Here is an 8,999-nt window from a genome sequence, read left to right on the forward strand (position 1 = left end):
ATTCTCTGCAACTGCTGGAAAGACCATGGATTTTTGAAGCAAGGGCATGGACGAATTGGTTCAAAGGAACCCTAACCCTAAACAGAGGACTCAACAAAGTGGTGTTGAAGTTATATTGATCGCAAAAAGGTAATAGATCCACTTCCATTGAAGTCTTAATAAACTCTTCCAATGAAATAATAGATGGCACATCAGGAGATGAGAAAGCTATGAAACATATATTTCCCAAGAAAACAAAGGCACTCTCCCTAACAGTGAGCATTGTAAGCCAACACCTGAAAAAAGCAAAGTCTTTGTCAATGGGTAAATACCTCCTACTTGAACCCGAAATGACTTCAAAAATCACCTTTGATAGTGAGATAGAGGCATGGATGTATTGTTCTCCCTATTACATGGTTGTAATAGAGACAAAAGTAGAGATAGAGATAGAGATAGAGATAGAGGCAGAGCCAGATGTAGAAGCAAAGGCAAAGAATACCACAAAGAATTTGTTCTTCTCTTATAGAACCCCTATAGAGGCAAAAATAGAGTCTAAAGAGGACAATGATGACAGTGTAGAAGAATATTATGAGAGCAAATTGGAAGGATCCATCTAGCTTGAAGAGGATACAAATGAGGAAGAAGTTTCAGAGGCTATAAGAAGCTAAAGATCCCATGCTATTGGATAGAATGACTCTAGTACCCTTTGGATTGGCTAATGAGTTGCATTATATGAAACATATCCATAAGAAATGGATTAAGTAGAATAAGCATTCCTTTAATAATGGCTCTTACCACCCGGATTTACCCTTCTCAAGAGAGGATGATGATGATGCACCATGCCAACAAGCATCATTCCTATAGCCCAAACTGGATTCCATAGGTTCTTGTTGCATGACGTTCCTGGATGCATCCTCAAAAGATGAGTCCTCAAGGAGGTAGGAAGTAACTAATTCCCAAATCAAACCTGAAATAGCAATGATACCATTTCAGCATCCCAAGGAGCAAGTAGGGTCCTCATTGAAAGAGGAAGTTGGTTCTAGTGGAGTATCAAAAGAGGAGGCCCCTCCCTTAAAGGAGTTAGATCTATATCTAGAAAGAAATCTATGGGACCTTCCTCTGCAAAGTAGAAGGTGAAAAGCAATTAACCTTCATGGATGCTGATAGTATTGAATGTCACTTGAGATGGATATCAATCTTACAGAAGAGGAGATGTTGGCCCTGCATGACCTTCTGGAATAGAACTTAGATGTGTTTGCATGGTCCTACAAAGATTTAAAGGGGATTAATCCCACAATGTGCCAGCATCACATAGACATAGAGCCTGGTGCCAAACCTATGATGAGACAAAGACAGCAGCACATGAATCCAAATTACTCCACCCTGGTAAAAGTTGAATCGCTGAAGCTCCTTGAAGTTGAGTTCATCTATCCATTGCCCAATAGTGAATGGGTTTCACCCATCGTGGTAGTACCCAATAAGAATGAAAACCTGTGAATATGTGTGGACTTCTGAAAGTTGAACTCCAATACTAAGAAGGATCATTTCCCTATTCCCTTCATAGACCAACTGTTGGACACAAGACTGACAGAAGACTGAGCATGAATTCTATTCCCTCTTAGATGGATTTAGTGGATATAATCAAGTCCAGATCATAGAAGAAGATCAATTCAAAACAACCTTCACAACAAAATGGGAAACATATGCTTACACAATGATGTCATTTAGGCTGTGTAGTAATGCTCCTGCTACCCTCCAACAAGTGATCATGGCCGCATTCCAAAACCATTTGCATGATTTCATTGAGGTATACCTAGATAACTTCTATGTATATAGCCTAATTCCTGAGCATTGGGGACACCTGGAGCAATGCTTTGACAGATATCAAGAGTAATGGGATCTCTCTCAACCCCAATAAATGCGACTTCAGATTCTATTGAGGAGTTCTTTTGGGCCACATTGTCTCTCTACACAAGGGATAGTAATAGACCTTGCAAAGATTGAGAAGATTATAGCTTTAATATTACCGACCAACATCAGATTCTATTGAGGAGTTCTTTTGGGCCACATTGTCTCTACGAGGGATAGTAATAGACCTTGCAAAGATTGAGAAGATTATAGCTTTAACATCACCAACCAACATCAAATAGTTGAGGGGATTCCTTGGTCATGTGGGCTATTATAGAAGGTTCATTGTCCACTTTGCGACAAAGGCAGCCCTCTTGCATAAGCTTCTGAGGAAAGATACAAAGTTTACGTGGACCACTAATTGTAATGAAGCATTCAATGCCTTGAAGCAATATTTGATTGAAGCACCTATCCTACAGCCTCCTGATTAGGGACGACGAAGGAGTTCCATGTGCACATTGATGTGTTATTCAAAGTCCTAGGTGCAGTCCATGCCAACTATATAGTGACAGAGCTCGAGTGCCTAGAGATGGTATTTGCCTTGGAGAAATTCCAGCACTACCTACTATCGATGCATTTCAAATTCTATGTGGATCATGAGGCCCTGTCCTTCTTGTTGATAAACAAGGCATATGTGAAGGGAAGAATGATGAGATGGCTCCTTCTGTTTCAAGAGTTCAATTTTGAAGTGATTACTAAGCTCGGTCGCTCCATGTCTTGATTGGTCATCTATTGCGAATCCCTCAAAGCGATGAAGAGGAGCAGGATTGCCCAAACCTTTCTAATGCTTCCCTTTTTCTAGTCAAAGTTGTAACCCCATGGTATGCAGACACTGCCAACCTCTTGGATACTCAATAGTATCCTCCTTGAATCTCTAGCCGTGAGAAGAAGAAGCTTCTATTGGAATCTACCCCTTACACCCTGCTAGGTGGCACTCTGTATAAGAAAGGCAAGGATGAAGTGTTGCGAAGATATATTGCAAGAGATGAGATTGAAATAGTGTTGAAAGCATGCCATGATGATCCTTGTGGAGGACACTTTACAGGAGAACTGATAGCCAGAAAGGCCTTGCTTGCAAGTTACTAGTGGCCAACCCTCCAACAGGATGCCCATGACTACTACAAATGTTGTGCTACTTGTCCATGGAGGAGTTAGTTAAGACTTCGATGGAAGTGGAACCACTACCTTTTTGCAAACCATACAACTTGACTACCACCTTATTGGGTCCTCTACCTAAGGTTAGGATTCCCTTAAACAAATCTGTTCGTACTCTTACTTCAAAACGCCATGGTCTTCCTAGTAGCAAAGGGTATGAGGTCCCATAGAAATTTGGTTTCACTACCAAATAGGTTAGTCAATAGTCTCATCCTATGAGAGTTATCTTCACATATGGGAGAATGCCTAAAGGCATAATTCTACTTTGGTTTGCGAGTCTAATAAGCCATTGTGTAGGTTGCATACCTTGCAAGCCTAGATCCTTTATTGTCATATCCATCGTTATGTTCACTGATAGACCTCCATCAATCAATGCATTTGCTATAAAATAACCTTCAATTCAAATGCCAATCTCGAAAGTACCAAGATCCAAGAAGGTGTTAGTTACACCAACTTCTTTTACAAGCTCTAGGGCTTTATTAGACTTAGAGACAGCTGTAGGGGCACTCCTTAGGCCACGTCTTCTTGTCAATGTGCTTTTATTTATTTTTTGACAACACTAGAAGACAAATTCAGTAACTGTCATAATGTTAGGTTTGGTTTGAAGGTGTCTAGGTCTTTGACCAAGTCATACTCTTTAATGGGATCCACGGGCTTCTCCAATCGACTAGGGAATGGAGCAACACCCATTTTTATCTTTTCTTTATTATCTAGAAGTGACAATATCTACAATTCTATCATTGGGGGGTACTTCTGCTGGCTCTATCTCTTGGACCTCTGGTCCTGTCTCTATAATTGTCTATGTATCCTTGAATAGTATTGAACTGCTCTGTATTGTACTGTTCTATTTTGTACTATTTTGTTTCTCTTTTGGAAGATTGAAGTTTAACATTTTGACAGAGGAAATGTTCTCTTTTAGAACTAAGGATTCTCTTTTCTTGGCACATGTTATTGCACCAAGTTGGAGGTAGGTTTTTGAGTCTTCTATTTATTATCAGTGATAGTAGCTTTCACATGAGCTAAACTGGAACAATCTTTTGCAGTGTGGCCTTCTCCCTTGCATCGACTACATAATGGTTTGTAGGGTGTGGACATTCGAGGGTTTGGAAAATTTGGGGAGATATGTCACTTTTCTCCGGATGTGTAACACTTCACTTTTGATCTCTGGCCACCGCCAAACTGTTGTCTTATGTAACTCTAAGAGGGAAACCTCCTTGGGCCGAAATTAGGACCAAACTCTCTAGGCTTTGGTCCAATATCCTAGCTAGTCATCTTGGATTCCAACAAGTTGAATCTTGCTTCCTCATCTTTCTTCCTTCTTTCATGCATCTCCTTCAGAGAGCATACATCTTCTATATGGTTCTTCCTTAAACAATATATGAACAAAATGCTCTAGGGATAGTTGGCTTTCGGGTACATTCAGTGGCTAAATGTCCTGCATGATGGCACTTTCCATACCATGTATTAGATTACATCACATCTCTTCCACCTCTTGCAAGACTAGATATGTTTGCGGTATTCACCTTTAGTGTCTGCAGCTATTCTATAATCACATCCATCAATTCTTTTTTGATACTTGCAACTGAATTAGACAAATAGTCATTTAAATGTTCTCCTCTTTGAGAACTCACAATAGGATTTTGGGAAGCCTTTGTAATCATTGCATAGTTTGGTTGGGTTGATCTAAAGGATTCTCTATTCTGATTTTAATTCAGAGCTCCTATTGAGACTGGTGGTTTTTGGTTCCAATTGGTACGGTTCCACTATTGTTGTTGAGTCGCCATTGGGGGAACTATTTGAGGCCAATGTTATTGTGGTTAAACCACCATTTGAGGTACCGCCATCTATGGCCATTATAGATTCAGTTCATTGTAATGTGGCAATGTGTGCATCTGAGGGTAGGGTAGGCAAATAGTCCTTGGGACTGCATTTGGTGGGTATACCATTCTTGGCATAGGAGGAGGTAAAACTTCTCTTCCTAAGATCATCAATAGCCTTGCTTCAAATTCGTTATACATTCTTGCACCTTCCACTACAGCAGCTTGCAAGTTGATTGGTCTTCTCAATTCCATAAACTTACAAGCTTCTAGTTGTAGGCCTCTAAGAAAAACCTTCTAGATGCCTTCATCTAAGTGATGGTGGTTGGTCCATCACTTCAATATGGATTCCATTCTGGAGACATATGCTTCCATCCATTCAACAAAGGATTAAGTTTATGAACTCCTCTCACATCTGCTCTTCAAAACCTTCATGCCTGAATTTAGTGAGGAAGGCCAACTTCAAGTCATCCCATGTGCCAAAATTTCATGTTGCTTGTCTCTCATATCATTAAAATGCCATGCCTTTGAGAGTGGCAGAGAATATTGCCAATCAAAGCTCTGGGATTCTAGCATAGTTGGCTATATACACTACCATGAACTTGGCTACATGAAGATCAGGGTCTTCATTGTATTCTCCCTTTTAAAGATGGGCAATGAGACTACATTTGTTGGCCTGTCATCAATATTTCTAGGATGGATCTGACTAGGAAGGGGACCTTGAGTCGCCATGGGGGCTTCTATAAAGAGTGCCGCAAGGGCATTAAAGGAGGCTTCTGTTTGCTACCTTGTTCTTTGCTTTCTCTCTTCTCACATACCTCTGGTCTCATTCTAATGCTTGCCTCTTAATCGCATTATTCATCAAGGAGTTAGCCCCACCTAGTTATCTATACTCAACAGAGAAAAATTAGAAGGGCTTCAATCTGTGGAGGACTCTCTTGCCAACATTTATTCTACTTCCTTCTTCTTAACATCTCTAAATTCAGCTTTCATTCTACTACAGAGGGAAAGATATTCAGTTTTGAAGGTATTAAAATTCATTATTATGTGGATTGCCATAGTATCGTCGTCTTGATAATACCAACTTCGAAGGGTTTCAATGGCATAGGTTGTGAAGAACACTTTGTCTACTAACTTACAATGAGTTGCTAATTGGACAAATAGAAGGTTGTCGAAGCACGAATAGATTCTAACTCTTTTCCTTCTTGTTCTTGTGAACTTCAATTGACCATGACTCATGAAGCTTCTTCACAATCTCCCACTTGATGATTTTAAGTCTTTTCCTTCATGTTCCTATGAACTTCAACTAGCCATGACTCCTGATGCTTCTTCATAATCTCCCACTTGATGATGTCTGGCAGTTCTTCAATAAAAGCCAAATCTCCCATGGATGGTCATTCTCTATGTTTCTACTTCGCTTTTCAGTTTTGTGGGAAACAATTGGCTATTGTGATATAACTTTCTATAGCATCAGAAGACAGTGAAATCAATCTGTCACATGCCCCCATCAAGATAGTGACATGCTTCTGACATTGAGGGATGCACTTCTTGTAGAAAGTGGCTTTGGCAACGAAGATCTCCAATTCTTCAATAGTTGTAGGGATTCTCCAATCTTCCATTGCTTTTCTTCCTTTCCAACAGTGCCACTTCTTCCATTTTTTGCCTCTGTTGGTGCTTCTTAATGATAGTTTTCCCTGGCTACACACAAAAAACATGGAGCTCTCAAGAGAACACCAAGAAAATGGGGATCTTACTATAAGAAAATCTATATTGTATTCATTAAAAATCTTTTTTTCATCCTTTATATAACCACAATAGAAAAAAGAACACTTAGCACAATAAATATTCACACAACATCATATAAAGAATCTCCCATGGCTTTTTCTTTAACAAAATTGATCACATTCTTCATCTTCTTCTTAGAATCCATCAAGAACCACAAAACAAAAAATAATGCTCCACTTTGGATGGAATTTCATTACATATTATTCATCTTCAATGTCTTCATATTCTTCTCTTAATCTCTCATATAGATACAATGTTTTTTAAGCATAGAAATGAATCTCTCTCACACATATTCTCACTCAAGAATACAATAAAATTAAAATTAAAAATCCTCAATAACCCTCTCTTAGTTGTGGATACCCCTCCCAAGAGGTATGTCTAATATGAAGAGTCAAAGCCACTACAATATCCCTTGAGAGCTCACTACTATCACTGTCACTATAGTCTTCACTTCAAGTTTTCTTCAACTACTTCTTCAAGAGACTTTAAGCTTGAATTTTTCCTCTTCCAAGATTAAAACCCATTCCCAAGCTAAATATCCATCCCACAAAACATTCATAGAGCAAACAAAACAGAAACAAAATATAGACAGAGGCTCTACATAAGCTCAACAGAGGGTCAACAAAAAGCATAAAAACCATACATCTTCCACAAAAACCACTTCAAACCATTCAACACACTCAATTATTCCTCAAAAGACTTATTCACCATCTCAACCTGACCACTAGAAAGAAAACATATCAAAATAGAGGCAAAATAGACCTAATAGAACCAAATAGACTCATCCTTACAGAACCTATTAGAACATCAAATCTCAACCAAAAACCATCAAGACTCTTCCAAACATACTCAACCTATCCCAAAACACTTCTAAAGTCATCCAAATTCAATCAATACACCCTCATGTCAACTGAAAACTATCCAAAAATCTACAAAAAAAACTAAAAATACTGTTATTTTTTCAGCACTCAACAATCCTAATGTTCAAGTTGTGGTACCCAAAAAAAACTATCAATTCCAACCCAAGAATCTCAAACCATCCTTCAATACATTTTTCATATAGTTTAGCAACTACCCAAACCCAACATTCATTACAACTTGCAATTGTCTCCTTTTACTAGTAAGAATGTTGCAATAGCCACCCGTGCCATATGAAGATGGCCTATCACCTCTCTTCTTTGATGTACGTGTTGGGATAGATGGTGTCACAATGGTGCAACTCCATCTCAAGGCATTACTCCATCCATATTTTTTTAATGCTCTACTAGAAGATATGGTTGACAACTGACTCAGCCAATGTAAACACCCATTTTACCCAAAGTCCTTAATCAAGTTGAGAAAATAAGCAAAACATCCATTTGATCTAAAGTCCTCAATTAACTTGAGGGAATTAGTAAAGAAATATCTAGCCAATACAAGGAGTACTTATCAAGAATGCTACAACCACAAGATTCATGAAATTTGTTCAAAAAAATAGAAAAATAGAAAAAAAAACCATCAAATCCTCTAATGCACACTTAGTATTGAATTGGCTAGCTTTTTTAAAAATCCGCAACATAACAAACAAAATGTGAGCAAGAAATAGAGAATGCACAACATATATGAGAAGAACAAACACTACTTTAGTTTCAAATAAACTTATACAAAGATGGCTCTATCCACTCTTGTGCTTCCATTGTGAATCTTAGATGGCGATCTAGACAGGTGATAGATGAAGAGCTTAAGGTTAGCTAGAAGAAATCCGATTGAGTGAACTATATATTCACGATGGCTTTGGAGGGATATTCCTTTTATAACCCAAAAGGTAGTCTAGTTGGCATGTCTAACCATATTATGAACCTTGTCTAGTCAACTAAAGAATATTTCCTTTACCCTCTTTGTCCCCCATATCCCAAAATAGAGGTCCCTGATAACTCCCACACCCTGCAACTCGATGCATTATACCTCAAGTTACTACCAACATAACTACTCTATCTAACCCAAAAGCTAGATCCACAAAGTTCACCTTTTTACCAACTAGTCATATACAACTCATCTAACATACAAGTTAGAATCCAATCGACGTTTGGGCTCACACACGGCTTCTCCTCATAATGGGTACTTTACAACTTAGAGCACTATGGATCATTGGTGGCACCTTATAAGGATGGTACATTGAGCATATCTAACAGCTTCATCTCTAATTGCTTAGCCCTTTTCCCACTACAAAATATCAAGGCCGCCATCAAGGGCAAGATCTCAAGTTTAGTTGGTCAACATATCACCCTAAGCCTAAATATTTCATGGTAACCTTACATTGACTTGGTCCTCAAGTCTAGGGCAATGCTCTAGGCTAACCTATCTCAAATTACACTT

The sequence above is a fragment of the Lygodium microphyllum genome, chromosome 30, assembly GCF_053477565.2.
Source record: "Lygodium microphyllum isolate KBCC chromosome 30, Lygodium_microphyllum_v1.1.10, whole genome shotgun sequence".
NCBI classification, from domain to species: Eukaryota; Viridiplantae; Streptophyta; class Polypodiopsida; order Schizaeales; family Lygodiaceae; genus Lygodium; species Lygodium microphyllum.